The sequence below is a fragment of the Magnolia sinica genome, chromosome 6, assembly GCF_029962835.1.
Source record: "Magnolia sinica isolate HGM2019 chromosome 6, MsV1, whole genome shotgun sequence".
Taxonomy (NCBI): domain Eukaryota; kingdom Viridiplantae; phylum Streptophyta; class Magnoliopsida; order Magnoliales; family Magnoliaceae; genus Magnolia; species Magnolia sinica.
Genome location: NC_080578.1, coordinates 100,137,565 through 100,157,540, shown reverse-complemented (window position 1 = coordinate 100,157,540; position 19,976 = coordinate 100,137,565). Strand labels below are relative to the sequence as shown.

At 40.7% G+C, this 19,976-nt stretch overlaps 1 protein-coding gene and 1 long non-coding RNA gene across 6 annotated transcripts in view; both read left to right on the top strand.

Moving 5' to 3' along the window:
- The first annotated feature begins 2,067 nt into the window (after positions 1–2,067).
- On the top strand, positions 2,068–4,961 carry LOC131250164 (uncharacterized). 5 transcript variants are annotated; one of them, XR_009173103.1, is made up of 5 exons: positions 2,068–2,298; positions 2,392–2,459; positions 2,668–2,754; positions 3,634–4,272; positions 4,460–4,961. It is a non-coding gene; the product is annotated as an uncharacterized LOC131250164 (long non-coding RNA). The 5 variants fall into 5 exon arrangements; XR_009173101.1 differs by having other exon boundaries at positions 2,070–2,298; positions 3,574–4,001; positions 4,460–4,960; XR_009173105.1 differs by having other exon boundaries at positions 2,073–2,298; positions 3,637–4,001; positions 4,460–4,959.
- Positions 4,962–10,118: 5,157 nt separating this feature from the next.
- Positions 10,119–19,976, top strand: part of LOC131249262 (disease resistance protein RFL1-like) — a 28,341-nt gene continuing 18,483 nt past the window's right edge. Inside the window, exons 1-2 of the mRNA XM_058249914.1 lie at positions 10,119–10,204; positions 10,379–10,422. The gene's annotated coding sequence lies outside the window, so the exon portion shown is untranslated. The remainder of the gene's footprint in view (positions 10,205–10,378; positions 10,423–19,976) is intronic.

Sequence of the window (19,976 nt, the reverse complement as noted above, 5' to 3'; positions counted from 1 at the left end):
CTCTAATCAATCCCGATTGAAGAGTAAATAACTTCGGATGTTTAAATCAAATTTCACTCAAATTGTTGATCAATCTTGTATGCCCAATATCTTTCTCATATGTAGCCTAATCGGGGCGAGTAACTAATCAAATTGAGGGTATTGATTAGTAAAATAGAGTGAATGGACCAGAAATGTAAAATCCGCCAAATATTTTAGTCAAAATTGTGACCCAACTTATTGACCTTGTAAGAACCTAATAATTGATGTTAGTAAGTTTTGTAGGCCCCATCATGATGTGTGTCAAACATCAACACCATGCATTTGATGTGTTCCCTTTAGGTTATGAGATATCTCAAAAATCATCCGTATACGAAACTCAGGTGGGCCACACCATCTAAAACTATGTGAAGACATCCTAAAAAATATAAAAGCACTTGGTGGGGCCCACATGAGTTTTAGATGCAGCTAAAACTTAGTTTGACCCCTCATCGAAGTGGAACACATATAATGAATGGGTTGGATCTGTGAATCACATATAGGTGGGCCCAATATATAATTATGAATGTTTTAAGGCTTGGTAACCCATCTCAACTATAGTATATGGTGTGGCCTACCTAAGTCATGGATTGACTTTATTTTTAAGACCGTGGCCCACCATGGAATGGTGCATCTGAATGATGAGGCAAATCCAAAGTTCAAGTGGACTCACCATAGAAAAAGGTGGGATGGTCACACTCACCCAAAAAACAATCTAAAAAGTTCGGCAAAAGAAATAAGATTTTGACATAATAACTAATAATGAATGGTAATAGATCAACATGATAGTTGTTTTTCCTCTTCATCCGAGCCTGTGTAACCTTGTGAACAGATTGGATGGAAGATAAACGTTAGGGTGTACCCTATGAATGCTTTAATGATGAGAACCATTGTCCCATTGTTATTTGTGGTGTGGTCTACTTGAGCTTTGGATATGACTCATTTTTCGTATCAAGATCTAAAATGATCTCGCCAAATGTATGAGCGGTTTTGATACGATAAATACATCATTGTGGGGCCCATGTAATATTGATCTCCTTTAAACCGTTCGTACAACTCGGAGCTCGGGGAGCGTACCCCAACCAGCTAGGTTGCCTGCGGACGCGGATTTTCGCAAGGATTCCGAATGGGGTCCCATTGTGATGTTTGTTAGAAATCTAACCCGTCTATCTGTTTTTTGAGATCATTTTAGGACATGAGACCTAAATGATTAGGATCCAAAACTCAATTGGGCCATACCAGATGAAACAGTGGGGAAAAGAATTCCTACCGTTGAAACCTTCCCAGGATCCATCTTGATGTTTATATTCCATCCAAACCGTTTATAAGGTCATTTTCACTGAGATGGAGTGAAAAATCTAAGAAATTAAACCAATACAAAACTTTTGTAGCCATATAAATGTATGTTTCAATGGTGGTCACTAAATCCCCACTATTTCCTCTCTATGTGGCTCACTTGAGTTTTTTATCATCCCCATTTTGTGGTCGCATGTTCTGAAATGAACTCGAAAAACGGATGGACAGAGTGGCTTTCTCACAAACATCATAGTGGGCCCACACAGAATCTTGCGCAGGAACTTCCTGCGACAGGCTTTCGCAGGAAATCCGCTTCCCCTCCTAACCCTGGCCGTCTCCAACAGGGAACGGGCAGGGGCTTTGAGTGGCCACCATGATGTGGGTTTTATCCACACAGTCCATCCACCTTTTCGTATCATTTTAGGGTGTAATCCCAAAAAATAGGCAGATCCCAAGCTCAAGTGGACCACACCACAAGAAGCAGCGGTGATCATGATTCTCACCATTGGAACTTTTGTAAGGCCCACCGTGATGTTTATTTTCCATCCAACTTATTAATAAAGTTACATAGATATGTATGAAGATAAAAAACACATCAGCTCTATCTAAAACTTCCGTGGCCCCCGAGAAGTTTTCAACGGTAATGGTTTAATCCCCATTTTGTAGTCCATTTGAGCATTGGATATACCTAATTTTTTGGATTCTAGTTTAAAATGATACGAAAAAGTGGATGGACGGTGTGGATAAGACCCGTACATCACGGTGGCCACTCAAAGCTCCTGCCTGTTCCCAGCTGACCGGCGGGGGTAGGACGCATTCCGCGTTCGTTGCTTGTGTGGTACACCAGCCAATCCACTTCCCCAAAAAGGGCCTCTATGGATTTTCTTCTCTTGCTCTCTCTCTTCTCTAGGTTTCTGTAAAAAGGATGGAAGAAAATGCCGAAGGGTCTGAGTCTCTACTCAGATATTGGAAAGAAAATGAGAGGTTTGATTTTTCTCTGAAAATGTTTTTTCTTCTGCTGATTTTCTGTTCTTGAAATGCATTTTTCTTGATTTCCCCCCTTTTTCCATTTGATAGATCTTCTGTATAAGGATTACCAGAGCGACCAGAAATTCACCATCACCACCTACCCTTCCACTTGCGTTGTAAGCTCTCTCTCTCTCCCTCTCTCCCTTCCTCTCTCTTTCATTATGGAATTTGTATGGGTGGGAACCATGGTTTTGTGATCCCTTTCTAATTCCGGAACTGTTGAGTTTTATTAAGTCTGGATATCCGCTGAAGCTCATTTGGGATTGAATGGTATCTTCTGTGATGCCTTAGATTGGTTGATAGTGTTATTGGATTTTGCTCCAGCTTTTTACAACGATTACAGTCAATGAACCTGCGCCGGGGCTCAAGACAATTTTTAGCTTCATTGTTCCTGATCAAAAGTCTGGCAAGGTTAGGGACTTTCTTTGCACTTTTCCTTTCATTTGTAAGTTCTAATTTCAGTGTTGTAAACTTGTAAGGAGTTATTGATTTTCGTTGTTTTTATGAACCAGAAGAACGCCTCATTTTATTTTATTTTGAAGGTTTAGCTTATGTAAGGTTGTTGCTTGTTAATTTGAATAGAAGTCTCCATTCATATATGTGGCTGATATGAACATTCCTAAGAAGTCAGAATTTTTTCCATAAATTGCAGTGTAATGTGGCTAGTCTGGTCCTTTGCAACCTTCTATTTAAACTTATTTAGTATGTTTGCTTATTTTTGGGTTGTATAAAAGATTATCTATGCATTCTTTGACTAGAATGATATGCTTCTATATTTTGGTTATTGCATGGTTAACGTTTTTCCATTTACTATACTGGAAAAAGCAGAGCATATCACATTTTCTCCTCGTGTTCCTTGTCAAATGTGAAATGATTCACAAATTCTTTCTTGGAGGGTTGCAGTATCTATCATATTATTTATTGTGCATTTGCTGGTACTTTTTCTTTCAGTTGCTTCAGATGCATTCTTGTTTTTGTTGCTCAGATGACTTTCCCACGTTCATGTCTACTTCATACTTTCTCAATTCCAATAATGGTTACCATCTCCAAATGACATTCTTATAAAATGTTAGTTTTTTAGCATTCATGCTCAGTATTCCGCAAACTAAGTTGAATGTTTTGATTTGTAATGGTTGCAAACGTACAGCTTTATGCTCATAGACTTGTCACACTCCATCATGTTTGCATCTAACTTCATATTGATCTGCTTGTTTGTTCAATGCAAACCAGATCTTGGACTTATACTGCACTTTGCACTCTGACTAATGCATCCATCTTTCTCCCTTGTAGAAGCCCTCTATATGATTTCATATGCATTCCACAATGTTTCTGTCGAAGATATCAACATTACAGGAGTGTGCATGACTGCATGGGTGTGGGTGACATGTTGTTTCAATTATATTCCATTGTATTAGATTTGCTGTTTCGGAAGTAACAATGATTAAAAAAGTAAAAAAGAAAAGTTGGCCATGGGGCAAGCCTATTGCGAGTGACCGACTAGCCATTTCCTCAGCCACTTCCTCCAACAAGTCTGTCACCATCGTGAATCCACATGAAACAACACAAACAAGCGGAATGGTCTCCATTCGAGCATGATGTCCTCGCAAGAGCACCACTGAATATCAAGCATAGGGAGCTACTAGCGTGCAATAGTTAAGGTATGCATGCCTGAGCCATTCTCCCGATATTGATTTGTTTTGGATTATTGTACTCTTCCTCTCCTGCCACAAGCCCCACAAGAAGTTGGAGGGAAGCATCTTTCACAGAATACACCTCCCTCAGGCCCTAGCCGACAAGCCAGGCCGCTGGGCCCATTGCCACCAATACATGTTTAAAAATACGACTTTGATATGTAATACTGGGTCATGCAACACAAGCACCGTACAGAGGCCTATGGCATACATGTTATAGATATGGATCATTCCTCAGGTAGTTTACACTATGAACGTGCCTTGATATGCTAGTGTGCTGATAGTCTGGGGCCATAGAAGTTTTGGATCAGGCTAATATTTTTATTTTTTCAGTTCATCCCTATTGGATGACCTTATGAAAGGTATCAATGGTATATAAGCATCACGGTGGTGTGTTTACCGGCTCACTGTTTCTTGTCCTGCAGCCAACTTAAGTTTTGGATCTGTCTCATTTTTGGCTCCATGTCCTAACATTATCTGGAAAAACGGATGGTTGGGGTGGATTTCTCACAAAGGTTACAGTGGGCTCCACCTAGCTTTCGGTAAGTTCCAGCTAAAGGCTTTGGCAGTCAATGCAGTCTAGCTTGTTTTTGGCCTAGAAGAAAAAGAAAAAAGTAAAGTAAAAAACTCTCTTATATGCTGAGGTTTGCTAATTCCGCATGCCTGTGGATTCATGCATATTCACACGTGGACACAGGTGCAAATATGCATCGCATGTGTGAGATTTACACCTTTGATAAGATTGGAAATAATGCTTAGATTTACACAGGTGCAAATATCCATGTCTCATTGAATCTTGACCGTTCACCGGATGTGGAGTTTGCAGATGTCATCCATTCTGCCGTAAGACATTACGGTGCATGACAGTTCCCAATAGGTTAAGTTGCAAATTATTATTAAGAGTTGGTTGGATATCTTTTATTTTTTATAAATGTTGTTAATAGTTGGATGGAATATATATATATATATATATATATATATATATATATATATATATATATATATATATATATATATTATCAATGGAGAATACCTTGTTTAGGGGGACATGAAATTTTGTAACTTATGGTATGGTGCCCTAATATTGGTTGTATGTTACTAGCATGTAGTAAATAATACAAGGTTCATCTTGGTGTGAAGACTCCTTTGAATGAATTAGATATAATAGTAACTTCATCCTATAGGAAGTTCCTACGCTGGATGCTAGGTGGGGTTAAAGGTGATGTTTGTGAGAAATCCACACTGTCTATCATACTCAAGTGGGCCGGATGAGAGGGAAAACGAAAGAAAGAGTTTCCTACCGTTGAAACCTTCTTGAGATCTATCTTGATATTTATATGCCATCCAAACCGTTTATAACATCATTCCCACTTGGATGAAGTGAAAACACCAAATCTTCGTCTAGTATGAATCTATATGGCCATACAAATGTTTCAAACGGTGGTTGCTGAATCTACACTCTTTCCTCTCATACGGAATACTTAAGTTTTGGATACACCAATTTTGTGGTGGCATGTCCTAAAATGAACTCCCAAAAAAAAATAAAAAATTGGACAACGTAGATTTATCACAAACATCATAATGGGACCCACATAGCATCTGAGCACAGGAACTTCCTGCGAAGGAAGCGGATTGGCTAGTGTACCTTACACCAGCTATATAGCTGCTGTAGGTACGTGTCGCGTGAAGACGAGCACTGAGGCTCCTCGAGCTCCGAGTTGTATGAACGGTTCAAAGGAGGTCAAAGTTACATGGCCCCACAGTGATGTATTTATTATATCTACACCTTTCATATATTTTTAGAGATCATTTTAGAGCATTATCCAAAAAATGAATCATATCCAAAGATCATTTGGACCACACCACAAATAGCAGCTGAGATAATGATTTTCACCGTTAAAAAATTCGTAGGGCCCACCATAATGTTAATTTTCCATCCAATCTGTTCATAAGTTCATAAAGACCTGAATTAAGATGAAAAATAAATTTCATATTGATCCAAAACTTCTGTGATCCCAAAAAGGGTTTCAATGGTAGATGTTCAATCCCTACTCTTTTTTTTTTCCCAGTGTGATCCAATTGATTGTTAGATTTGTCTTATTTTTTGTGTCAAGCCTTAAGACTAGCTTGGCAAATGGATGGACGGTATGGATATAACACATACCTCATGATCAGACTCATAAAACTTGCTAACGTCAATATAACAACTATATAGCTGATGTGAGCTACACAGGCCAATCCGCTTCCTCCTACGAAAGCCTTTCGCAGGATATCCACGTACGTAAAAAAGGAACCGGGTTCCGTCTTTCACATGAGGTTCCTGCACGGGCACGGATTGAATACTGACAAGGTCAGTAGCTAAATCGCTATTCAAGTGACGTCACCAAGCTATTTGACCCCACCATGATGCATGTGTTGTATTCATACTGTCCAACCATTTTTAGAGATCGTTTTATGGCGTTACAAAGAGAATAAGATAGATCTAAATTTTAAGTGGACCCACCACAAAACTGTGGGAGCCGTTACACTAGAGCTAGGCATCGGACCGAGTCGGATCGGATTTGGTCCAACTTGGTTCGGTCCGAAAGTAGCCTGGGCTAATCCGAACCCGAATCGAGTCCAGGACACCTAACCCGAACCGATCCGTTACATGCTTGGCCTGACCCGAACCGAGACCGACTTGGTCAGGGAAACCGAGTCCGATCGGATTGGGTATGGATTGAATTTTTTAACGGTGAAAATCATTATCCTCGTTGCCATTTTCGGTGTGCTCCATTTGAGCCTTAGATATGATTCATTTTTTTTCCAAATGCTTTAAAATGATCGCAAAAAATCAATAAACAGTATGGATATAATAAATACATCATCGTGGGGCCCATGTAATGTAGATCTCATTTGGGCCGTTCGTACAATACAACCTATTGGCGTGCACAACACGCTAGCCGCTGTTACGTGCTGTGCACAGTGTGCCGTTAGCAAGTTCTATGGGTTTGATCATTCGGTATGTGTTATATCCAAGCCGTCCGTCCATTTGGCGAGCTCGTTTTTATGCTTGAGACGAAAAATAAGACAGATCTAACTATCAAGTGGACTACACGAAATATTTAACAGTGAAAATCATTCGCTGCTGCTACTTGTGGTGTGGTCCAGATGATCTTTGGATATTATTCATTTTTTAAATAATACTCTACAATGATCTCTAAAAATATATGAACAGTGTAGATATAATAAATACATCACTGTGGGGCCCATATAACTTTAATCTCCTCTGAACTGTTCGTACAACTCAGAGCTCAAGGAGCGTCAGTCTCGTCTTCACACCAGCTAGCCTGAGGCTACAGTAGTAGGACGCGGATTTCCTACGAAAGCCTTTCATAGGAGGTTCCTGCACTGGGATGCTATGTGGGTCCCACTGTGATATTTGTGATAAATCCACACCGTCCATATGTTTTGGGAGATCATTTTAGGACATGTGGCCAAAAATGAAGTGTGTCGAAAACTTATGTGGGCTGTATGAGAGGAAACAATGTAAATTTAGTGGCTACCGTTTGAAACATTCGAATGGCTACAAAGTTTTATATTAGGTGAAATTTTTGGTTTTTTCACTTCATCCGAGTGGTAATGACCTTATAAACGGTTTGGATGGCATAGAAATATTAAGGTAGATCCTAGGAAGGTTTCAACAGTAGAAAACTCTTTCTTCGGTTTTCCCTCTCGTCCGGCCCACTTGAGTGTGGGATCCACCTCATTTTTAGCAGTAAATACTAAAATGACCTCCCACAATGCATGGATGGTGTGGATTTCTCACAAACATTACTGTGGGCTCCACTTAGCATCGAGTTCGTGAAGCTTCCTGTGTGTGTCATATCAGTGACGCCTGAGCCTGACGGAAACGGATTGGCTACTCCCTGTTCAGTGATTTGTGGGCCCTACCATGATGTATGTATTTCATCGATGCTGTTCATACATTTTTACAGATCATTTTAAGGCTTGATACAAAATATTAGAGGATAAAAATCCCAGGTGGACCACACCACAGGAAAACAATAATGATTGGATATCCTCTATTAAAATCCTCCTCAGGCTTTGGGTCGGGTTTGGTTGGTTCGCGCCGGATTCTCTCAGTTGGGGTATCCGGGTCGGATCGGTCCGAATTGACTTCTATCCGGGCCAGACCCGAAATACAATCGGATTTGGGTGGACAGACTCGATCGGGTCGATCTAAGCCATCGGTTCTGTTCGGAACGGTACCGAGTCGGGTCTGATTGGGTCGGATTTACCGGATTGGGTCCAAAATGCCCACCTCTATGTCACACCCACCGTTGAAACATTTATACAGCCCACGGTGATGTATTTTTGAGATCCATCATATTCATAAGTTAACATAGAGATGGATGAAGTGAAAACAAAAATATCAGCTTCATCGGAAACTACTATGGCCCTTAAGAAGTTTTGAATGGTGGATGTCGCTGTCCCCACTATTTTCCAAGGTGGGGTCCACTTGAACTTTAGATCTATCTCATTCTCTTTGTAATGCCATAAAACGATCTCTAAAAATGGTTGGACGGTATGGATACAACACATGCATCATGGTGGGGTCCACATAAATTGGCTCCACTTGATGTTTATATGCCATCCAAACCATTTATAAAGTCAATCCCACTGGGATGTAGTGAAAAAATAAAACTGATTCAAAACTTTTATAGCCATAAGATTGTTTCAACGGTGCTAACTGAATCTCAACTGTTTCTTTTCGTGTGCCCACTTGAGCTTTGTTTCCACCTCATTTTTGGTCTCACATCCTAAAATGAGTTCAAAACACAGATTGAAGGGTGGTTCCCACCCAGCATCCTTGCGCATAAACTTCCTGCGAAATGCTTTCACAAGAAAATCCGGGTGCTGCGAAAGTTTCGTAGGCAACCGCGTCCGTCAATAAGTCCCAACGCATAGCACGTGGACAGAGAAAAAGCACTGGCTTCTATTTCCAGTGAGAAAGCTTTGATGCTCTGGCAGAGACTGATGGTTCATACACGTGAACTTAAAAAGTACTAGGTACGGGCTGTCCAAGGGCTGTTCAAGCTTTGGGACGAACTGTAGATTGGCCATCCAAAAAAGTTTATATTAGACCAATAAACAAAAGAAGCTGATTGGTAGCCAGACGCAACGAACGGTCAGAGTTTAACAAGGTTGAACCATCTAATCAGCGTCTATATCATCCAATCAATTTGATTTTGGGGTAACGACCTACCTATATTGGGTCCCATCCGTGCCAAAATATACCATCTTTAGGTGGACGGGTATAGACTATCAAACTCTGCCAGAGTGTCAAATCATTCCCCCACGGCCAAATGCGTTGATTTTGAGACGTTACGATGTTTCCTTCGACCTTCCCAGTCGTTTGGACGGTGCTTTTGATTTAAAAATGCGTTCGCCTCGGTTGGGTTCCCACGGGAGCGGATTCGGCCAGGTCGGTAAACACAAGTTCAGTCAGGCCATGACCCTGGGGCCACCTTAATTTATTTTTTGTATATCTACGCCGTCCATCCGTTTTGAAATTTCATTTTAGGGCATGATCCAAAAATAGAAGAAGATCCAAGTCTTCAGTCGACCACATCACAGGAAATAATCTAGGAAGAACGCACACCCTTGAATTTAAAGGGGCACGCATAAATCGTAATACAGCTGCTCTTTGTTACGACTCTCATCTTGCCTGGACCAACAGTCTGAACGGACTGGATTCAATAAACATAATAGGGTACCACGCCCGCCCCCACCCCCACTCCCACTCTCTCTCCACCCCTTATCTAACCCGTCTCAAAATGGGCCGTGTGATATGGATCGGCTTTTTTGGATCTAGCTGATTTATGGGGGTGGGTTTTTTTTTTTTTTTTTTTTTTAATTTTTTTTATTTTATTATTATAAATGAAGCGTCTGATGGACGGGTTGGATTCCCTAAATACATCACCAGACTTCACATCTGGCCGGTATCACAAACCGCCCTTTGGTCCGTCGCGACTGACTAAGAAGTCAACAGTAAGTCTCCCGAGAATCCAAAGCTGACTCAATTTCTTTGTACCCAGCAGGAAATTTCTGGGAACCACCGTTTCACAAATAAAAGCCATCACCATCACCACCGTTCCAGCTAATTTGCATCATCACAGATCATATTTGTAAGCTCTAACCTTCTTTTTTTTTTTTCCTTCTCTTCTCTCTCTTTGTATTTTCTTTCATTTTAATGGTCGTTTGGCTGCACCAAATATCATATTTTATCATGAAATTTAGTCTAACAAACCCACACTGAGTTTTGAGTTTCGTATAATACCTCTGTGCATTCCTTTATACAGAAAAAGAGTTGCTTTGGAAGCATTGAAAGAGAGACTTCAGCTGGGTATATCTTCCTTTCCTCTTCTTTTTATTCCCCACCTTTTTTTTAGGCGAAATGATTTGATTTAGATCTACCTAATCCATCTCTAATGTTTTGATGGAAAACAAGTAGGTGTAGGACACCATAATAATTAGGTTTCCTAAAAAATCAGACGGATCCAGACATCAGGTGTGCCACACCACTGACGATAACAAAAACTCGTTTAAAATCCATCTAAATCTGACGTCGAGTGGGTCACAGCCACTTTCATGGTAAAGATGGACTAGAGAAAGCCCAATTGAAGGAGAAATGATCCGGAATGGCAGGACCTTCAATCAATCGTATCTCACAAATCAAGATGAGTTTTTAAATATATTATATATGATTTTGGAGTATGAGAAGCTATTAAGCCAATCAACCCCGCTACGCTAGGTTGCCCACCATGGATTTGCAAGATTCTATCAAAACGACCGTCAAAAGTAGAGGTTTACACGAACCGAGCTAGCTCGGTTGGCTTGCTCGACTCGACTTGGTTTGAAGTTGAGTTCGAACCGAGTCGAGCTGATTTTTGGAGCTCGAAAACGAGTTCGAGCTTGCCCCAGCTCGACTCGATTCGGATCGAATCCAGCTCGAACTCGGCTCAACTCGTGCAGGGGTATATATAGCTTTCAAAAACAAAAAACCTACACTTTTTCCCTTTAGTCCTTTTCTCTTACTTGTACGGCCGCACGAACCCTAACCCATTTTCCTTACCTGGCGCCCCTAAACCCTAACTCGAGCTTGAGCTCCCCTCTTCTGGTCTTCCTCCCCCGCCCCCCCCCCCCCCCTCTAGTCTCTCCCTCCTCTCTTAGGTACTCACCTCGGTCTTCTTCCCTTTGATATTGATGTTGCTCACTAAGTGTTTGATGAAATGACCCAATGAAGTGTGGCTGGTGGTAAGGAAGGTATGTATATGAAACCAATACCTTTTTTTTTTTCCTTGATTTTTATGTTGCTTAGAAGTATTTGATAAAATACCTGTAAAACCATTGCTACTGTCTTAAATATAGTGAGATTTTGAACGTGTAGTCCAAGTGTTTGTGAAAATATCGCACAGGCGAACTCAGCTTGAGGCCCGAGCTGCTGACTGAACCAAGCCGAGCTGGCCTGTCAAGCTCGAGGACCGAGCCGAACCGAGTTCGACCTAAGGTCAGCTAGTGGCCGAGTTGAGTCGAGCTGAGGCCAGCTCGACTCGGTTTGACTCGATGTACACCCCTAGTCAAAAGTCCAATTTAATTTCACCTTAGGTTGATAAGTTGATTGAGTTTGAATCGATAGATGGACAATTGAACCCCAATCCTAAATCCTAACCCCAGAAGCATAAACCTTAAGAACTCCAATCTTAAACCCTAAACTCAGACTATTCAACCTAATCAATCTGGTCAACCTAATCTTAAACCTTAGGAACCTAAAATCATATAGCCTTGAATCAACTCGGTGAGTCAACTCACTCGATCAGCCTAATCAACCCCACAACCTAGTCAATTCACCTAGTTAAGCCAAAACCAAGCCTGAACTCAAGCCCAAAAGCAAGCCCAATCGAAGAAATGGATAAAACTTTATCAAAGCAACAACCTTCACAGTAGAGCCTCCACACACTGGAGGATATTGCTTGCCAAAGTCGGGAGTGTAAGTGGGGATCGACGGAAGCCAGGCTACCGCCGGCCATGTGTCACTCCCCCTCCTTGGGGCAGCATCCCTCAAACGTGTGAAATTCTCATTTTTCAAAACCTTAGTGTGCAGTTGAAGTATATTTACATTGATGTCCATCTCCTTACCTAAAATTATCCTTTTACCACCTCATCCAATCCATAAGATGATGCCGTATAACATCTCTAATTCCAGTCCTTCAACTACTTTTTACTCCTAACATTACTAAGAATTATAAGAAAACTGGGTTAGATGCTATAAATAACCACATTCCCTTATCGTTTCAAGTATCTTAGAAACATTGGAAACCATCCCTTCTCATTTCAGAGGCCACACCCATCAAGGTCCATTCCTCCACTAATGAGAGAGAGAGAGACAGAGAGAGAGAGAGAGAGAGAGAGACCTCATACCTAGTCTAGCCTAGCCTAGCCAGAGTCCAAGCCTTCTAAGCCACTTAAGTTCAAATCTAAGCTACTCAATCTAACCTTGCGATACTACCGTTTATCCAACGATTCAAGTTTCAATCAGTTTCATTGATTTACCACATTAGTATAGTACAACATTCATTTTCTTCTCAATTCTTGCTCCTCATATACATCAACATCATATTGCATTTTCATCGTTTTCATTCATCTGACTGGCAGGCGTATACTCTGAAGCTTGCCGATATAATCAGATTTGGCTCACCAGAAACCTTAGCATGTTACCGTCATTTTAGCATATACATCACACTCCATCGTTTTCTCATATATGATTAATTGGCATATGCTCTGAGACTTCCCAATATAATCACATCAGATCTACTAAAAACCTTAGTCAATTGGCTATCGTTTTATTGTAAACATCAATATAGCATCAAGCATCCCATACCTACATACTTTACACTCCGTACTTATCGTTTCAAACATATCCTCTATAGCTTGCCGATATAGTCGGATCCTGTCCATCAGAAATTCAGATTGGTCAATTATCACCGTTATTCCATCGCATTATATTTTATGCACGCGAGAACTACCATTATTATTCAAAAATTAGTCAGATCTTGTGAAGTAATGACCGTACATTTGTATGGGTAGAGTGGGTTTCTAACAACTTCCTTCTCTGTAATTACGATCCCTTACTTGGAATCTCTAGAATATAAATTCATAGTTATCTTAAGGTCAAAGATCTTCAGGTTCTCAATCTTTAGCGTTTATATGGGATCTAACTGACTGTAAAATCGTAATAATTGCTTAATGGTGACTCTAGTTAAATATAACACTTTTACCCTTTTAATATAATCTCTTAAACAAGACAAACGGTGAAAAGAAGATAACCGATCTCTCATCCCCTCGAAAAATCTACCCTCCAACTTCTACAAAAGTGATATAAAAAATTAAGTAGATGCAAATCTTAGATGTACCACACCACACGAAAAGTGGTGATTTAACTCCCACCATTAAAATTTTCCTAGAGACCATAATAATGCTTACCGTAATGCTTCCAATATATCTATCCAACCCGCAGTTAAAGTCAACTAGACCGGGATGAAGGGAAATTATAAAATCAGCTTGGTCCAAAACTTAGGTGGCCCACAAAAAACTTTTAATAGTCATTTACCACTGTTTTCAGTTGTCTGGTCCACCTGAGATTTGGATCTGTTTAAGTTTTGGGATCACATCCTAAAATGATATAGGAAAACCATTGTTCGGCATGGATATATAAAGAAAACATTAAGGTAGTCCCCACATGGTATGAGTAACACCCACGAGGGTGTTACCCGGGTAACACCTGATCCACTGCCGTGTGCCCCACCTTGCTTCCAACGGCAATAACTCCCTGCAGTCGGGTGGGAGGCAGGTACGCGGATTCGGTTCTACCCTTCCTCTCTAGCTAGGAATGGACAGTGGTCTCTGACGCACTACTGTGATGTATGATTTTTATCTACACCGTCCATCCATTTCGGTGTGTCATTTTAGGATACAAGTCTAAAAATGAGGCAGTTCAAATGCTTGTGGGGGATAAAACACCTACTGTTAAAAAAAAATAAGTAAAAAAATTAGGGCCATGGATGTTATGGATCAAACTAATGACCTTATGAACAGGTTGGATGGCAATTAACCATCATAGTCGGCTCAAGAATAGTTTCACCGGCAGAGTCATTGTCACCTCTCGTTCTTGTGGTGTGGCCCACTTTGGCCTTGGGACTAACTCATTTTCGGATTGAATGCTAAAAAGATATATGTGCCAAAATGAATGGACGGTGTGGATATTTACAAAAGTTAGTGACGTCACTTCAGTAGCCAAATTCGGTACTGACTGTGTCACTAGATGATATCCGTCCACAGCCCAAGATAAGCAGCAATTATTACGGGGAAGAATTCCTTAATGTGTGGTGAGAAATTTGTGGAGAGTATTTTGCAGGTCGGCTTGGGGTGATCCCTGACTGTGGGGCTGACTGTGATGTATCGGTCTTATATCAAAGCTGTTCATCTGTTTTGTCCGCTCATTTTAGGTAGGATTCAAAAAATCCACCAGATCCATCTCTGAGGGAATCCACACCACTGAAAACAATGCTGATTAACCATTAAAAAAATCTTGTGGGCCACAGAAGTTTTCGATCAAGCTGATATTTGTGTTTTCCCTTTCAGCCAAGTGTTTTTTATCTTATCAATAGGATGGATGATAAATAAAAATTCTGGCGACCCACAAGAAGTTAATGGTGGGTGTTCAATCACCATTGGTTCTCATAGTATGGTCCAATTACGATTTAGATCTGTTGTGTGTTTGGGTCCATGTATTAAAATGGGCTAATGAAACAGATAAACGGCATGGATATAAGACCCATACATCACGGTGGGACCTAACAGTCAAGGATCCACTGACCATAGTGGATCTTGGGATCCATTGAAGGCCTGCTTAGGTCAGGTGGCCATGATGATATAAAAGAGAAAAGTATCAAGTTCAATCCATGGGACCATAAGGTACGGTCCACACAGCGAATAGCTCCTAATCTATTATTATGTGAGTGTGAAATCCAACCCTTCCAATAGGTGGCCCCACCGTGAGAATCATCTATGGAAAAATTAGCCTTATCTACTTATCAGGTTGGTCATAAAATACATGATCATTTATACTCATTTTATAAATAATAAATACAAGTATGGTTCATTTGATGAACAGATGCGGCTGATTTTCCTTAAGGTTATGCTTGTGATGAGGCCAACCAATTAGATGTGTTGGATTTTTCACTACATGAACAGTTGGAAATTATCATCTGTGTGGACAATAACTCATGGTCCAGCTGGTTGGAATCCATACCTTTTCACGTCAAAAACGGTCCAGTGCATAGTGCATGGACTGAGAAAAAGCATGGCTTCAATTTACATTGAGAAAGCTTTGATGCTATGGTTGATGGCTCATACACGTGAACCTAAAATTGTTAGGCACGAGCTGTCCAAGCCTAGGGACGAACCGTTGATGAGCCATCCAACAAAATTTACCTCATTCCAATAAACAAAAGAAGTTGATTGGTAGCCAAACGCCACCAACGGCCAGAATTTAACAAGTTCGAAGCATCCCATCAGCGTCTAATTTGATCTTGGGGTAACGACCTACCTATAGTGGATCCCACGCGCACCAAAGTATACCATCTTTAGGTGGACGTGTATGGACTATCAAAGTCTGCCAGAGTATCAAATTATTGCCCAAAAGCGAAATGCGCGGCTTTTGAGACGTTTGATGCTTCCTTCGACGATGCCAGTCTCTTGGACGGTGCTTCTGATTTGGAAAATGCTCTAGGTTTTCACGGAAGCAAATGGGCCAGGTCGGGGAAACACCAAGTTCAGTCAGGCACTGACCCCGGGGGCCATCTTAAATTATTTTTTGTATATCTATGCCGTCCATCCGTTTTGCATTTTCAATTTAGAGCATGACCTAAAAATAGAAGCAGATCCAAATCTTTGAATGACCACATCACAGGAAATAATCTAGGAAGAATGGACCCCCTTGAATTTAACAGGGGCACACATAAATAGCAAAACATCTGGTTTTTGTTACGATTCTCATCTTGCCTGGGGAAACGGATCGGATACTCATCCATGCCATCCACCAGTTCTTCCAGATCATTTTATGGTATGAGCCTAAAAATGAGGTTCATCCAAATCTCAAGTGGACCACACAGCATAGATTAAACCCCTATCATTAAAAATTTCTTGGGGGCCACAAAAGTTTTAGATCAAGCTGGCATATTTTTTCCCTTCATCCTGCATGACCTAATCAACAGGTTAGATTTCAAATAACCATTACAGTGGGCCCTAGGAGGTTTTTAATGCTGGAAATTCAATCACTACCGTTTTTCCATGGTGTGGTCCACCTGAGATTTAGATCTACCTCGTTTTTGTGATCAGGCCTTAAAATTATCTTTCAAAATAGATGGACGGCGTGGATAAAACATATACATCATGGTGGGGTCCACATAGCACTGACCATTAGCCAAACCATCCTTTGGTCCGTCGCGACTAACTAAGAGGTCAACAATAAGTCTCCCCGAGAATCCGAAGCTGACTCACATTGCTTTGTACCCAGCAAGAAATTTCAGGGAACCATCGTTTCACAAATAAAAGCCATCATCATCACCATCGTTCCAGCTACTTTGCATAATCACGGTTCATTTTTATACGCTCTAACCTTTTTTCTATTTTATCTTCTCTCTCTTTATATTTTCTTTCATTTTAATGGTCGTTTGGCTGCACCAAATATCATATTTTATCATGAAATTTGGTGCAACAAACCCACACCGAGTTTTGAGTTTTGTATAATACCTCTGTGCATTCCTTTCTACAGAAACAGAGTTTCTTTGGAAGCATTGAAAGAGAGACTTCAGCTGGGTATATCTTCCTTTCCTCTTCTTTTTATTCCTTTTTTTTTTTTTAAAGCAGAAATGATTTGATTTATATCTACGTAATCCATCTCTAATGTTTTGATGGAAAACAAATAGGTGTAGGACACCATGATGATTAGGTATCCCAAAAATCAGACGGATCCAACAATCAGGTGTGCCACACCTGAGGATAATGAAAACTTGTCTAAAATCCATCCAAATCTGATGTAGAGTGGATCGCAGACACTTTCATGGTAAAGATGGACTAAAGAAGGCCCAATTGAAGGCGGAAACGATCCAGACTATCGGGACCTTAAATCACTCGTGTCTCACCAATCAGGATAAGTTTTTCAACATATTATACATGATTTTGGAGTACGAGAATTTACTTAAGCCAACCAACCCCGCTATGCTAGGTTGCCCATGCTGGATCAATTTGCAAGATTCTATCAAAATGACAGTCAAAAGTCCCATTTAATTTCACCTTTACTATAAATAGTAAGTTTTAATTTGAATGTAACTTTTGATCCTTTGATTTAAAGAACTCGTGCCCAACATAAAATGGAATTTTCTAACATGGTTGGGCCAAATTGGACACTTACTAATTTTGTCTGAAAACCATGAATAGGAACAGAGGTCATCTATAAATAGTAAGTTCACTATTTATAGTGACTCAAGTTTTTAGGGTATTTGAGTTAGAGTTCTAAAGCTCTGTCCTAGGTTAGGGTACCTTTTTTTTTAATCATCAATCAAGTTATTTCGAATTTATTAGAACTTATTCTTGCTTTTATCCCTTGTGGATTCGAGGAAGCTCCGTGAGGAGTTCAAAGAGCTCTGTGAATTTAGAGTAGTTATCCCTTGAGGAAGACAGTGATCTACTTCATCATGTCCCTCCTTGCACCAAGTGCTATCAGAGCAATGACTCCCCTTAGGCCGATAGCAACTAATGACCAAATGGACCAAAATCCTGTGAACGGTAATTCAGAGATTTGTTATTTATCAGAAAAAATTGAAGCATTGCACCAAGAGAGTCAGTTGACTATGCAATGGATGCAGGCAACCCTGAACCATATTGTGGATGCACTAATTCCACCACGAGCCCAAGGTGACATTCATCCGCGTCTGATCATTGTATGGCACAACCCCGATTTCTGTAAAGCACTTTAGAGGCAAATCGCAGGGCTATCTCAGATGAGTCGAGCTCCAGCGACGAGGACATCAGTGGTGTCCTTACCCAATGGCCGGTCCATGGAGACGATTGATTATATCGTGTTGAAATAAACAATCGAGGAAAGGCTAAACTTCTCAAATTTAATGGCTTATGTGTATAGAAGACTTCCTCGATTTGTTAGTCAAAGTAGAGTAGTTTTAATTACATGGACATGCCAAAAGAAAAGAAAGTGAAGTTGGTCGCGTTAAAATTGAAATCCAGTGCTTCTATATGGTAGGAACAATTACAACTCTCAAGTGCCCGATAGAACAAGGCGCACATCTGATCATGGCTGTGGATAAGACACCTTCTTCGATACGATTCCTCCCTAGTGATTATAAGTAGGTGTTGTTCTAGCAATACCAAATTTACCGACAGGGAAATCAGACCTTCATAGATTACACCGAAGAATTTCAGCAGTTGGCAACGTTAATTAACTCCGTTCATAGGCGGTTTATGGTCGATAATTTAGGACTGAGTTCAAATGCATCCAGTCAGGACCGTAAATAAAGTGGTTCAATTGGCATGTAGGGCAAAAACGCACCTTACAAGAATCTTACTCGGCCTTATCATTCAACTCGAGCCTCTATGACGAGTCCCATGAAGGATTGGCACTAACCAAATGAAAGGAACTAGTAGGAAGGCATCATCAACCTCCTACGACCGCAAACTATGACACGAGGAGTAGTCCATCTAGGCCTAAATGTGCAACGCCCACAGTAGCGAGTCCGAAAAGGATTCTAAATCCTTATGGTTAGCCAAGGCCCAACCATTGTTTCCATTTTGGCCAACCGGGCCACTTATTGAACACCTGCCCTCAACGCCCCGTAGCCCATTTAACCATTAACAAAGGGGGCATTGAAGGTGAGGCAGTGAAAGAAGGCCTTGGATTTGATAAGAATGAACAATCCGCTGAAGAAGGAGCCGATGACAAAGAATGGTTATCGAGGATCATGGTGAATCCTAGGTCATGAGGCGGTTATTGTACACACTAAGGAAGGAGGTGCACCCACAACGACACAATATATTCCGTACACTGTGTACCATCAACGGCAAGGTTTGTGATATAATCATAAACAGTGGCAGTAGCAAGAATATCGTCTTAAAAGTGATGGTGAACAAGTTATGGCAACATACGACAAAACATCATTCCCCATACTCAATTGGCTGGATAAAAAATGTGAACAAGACCAAGGTAACTGAACAATGTATTGTCTCGTTTTTCAATTAGTATGAATTATAAAGATTAAGTACTTTGTGATGTGGTCGACATGAATGTATGTCATACGTTACTCGTTTTACAATGGCAATTGTATTGTGACACGATCCATTGAGGACGAGACAATGTATATGTCTTCGTCAAGGAAGGTCGCAAGACAATCCTCGCCCCCATGGTACCAGAGAACCACCCTAATACTTCTAAATTGGAGGGGAGTTCCCTCTTAATCATTCGAAATTTCGTGGAGAAATTCAAAGAAACCGACGAGATGTATGTTATGGTGGTAAAGATTAAGGAATTGGAGCCCTTAAACATTCTTCCAAGTTTAAGGACATCGCTGAATGAATTTAAATAAATATGGCTCGAAGAGTTATCTGATGGATATCTCCAATGTGGGACAATATCTAACATTACATAAACCTTATCCATGTGTCTAGCTTGCCCAACCACCCTTACTATTGGATGAGTCCAAAGAGTGTGAGATACTTCAAAGTCAGGTGAAGGAATTGATCCATAAGGGTCTTTTAAAAGAGAGCATGAGCCCATGCGTTGTACCAGCTTTATTAACGCCGAAGAAAGATGGGACTGACACATGCGTG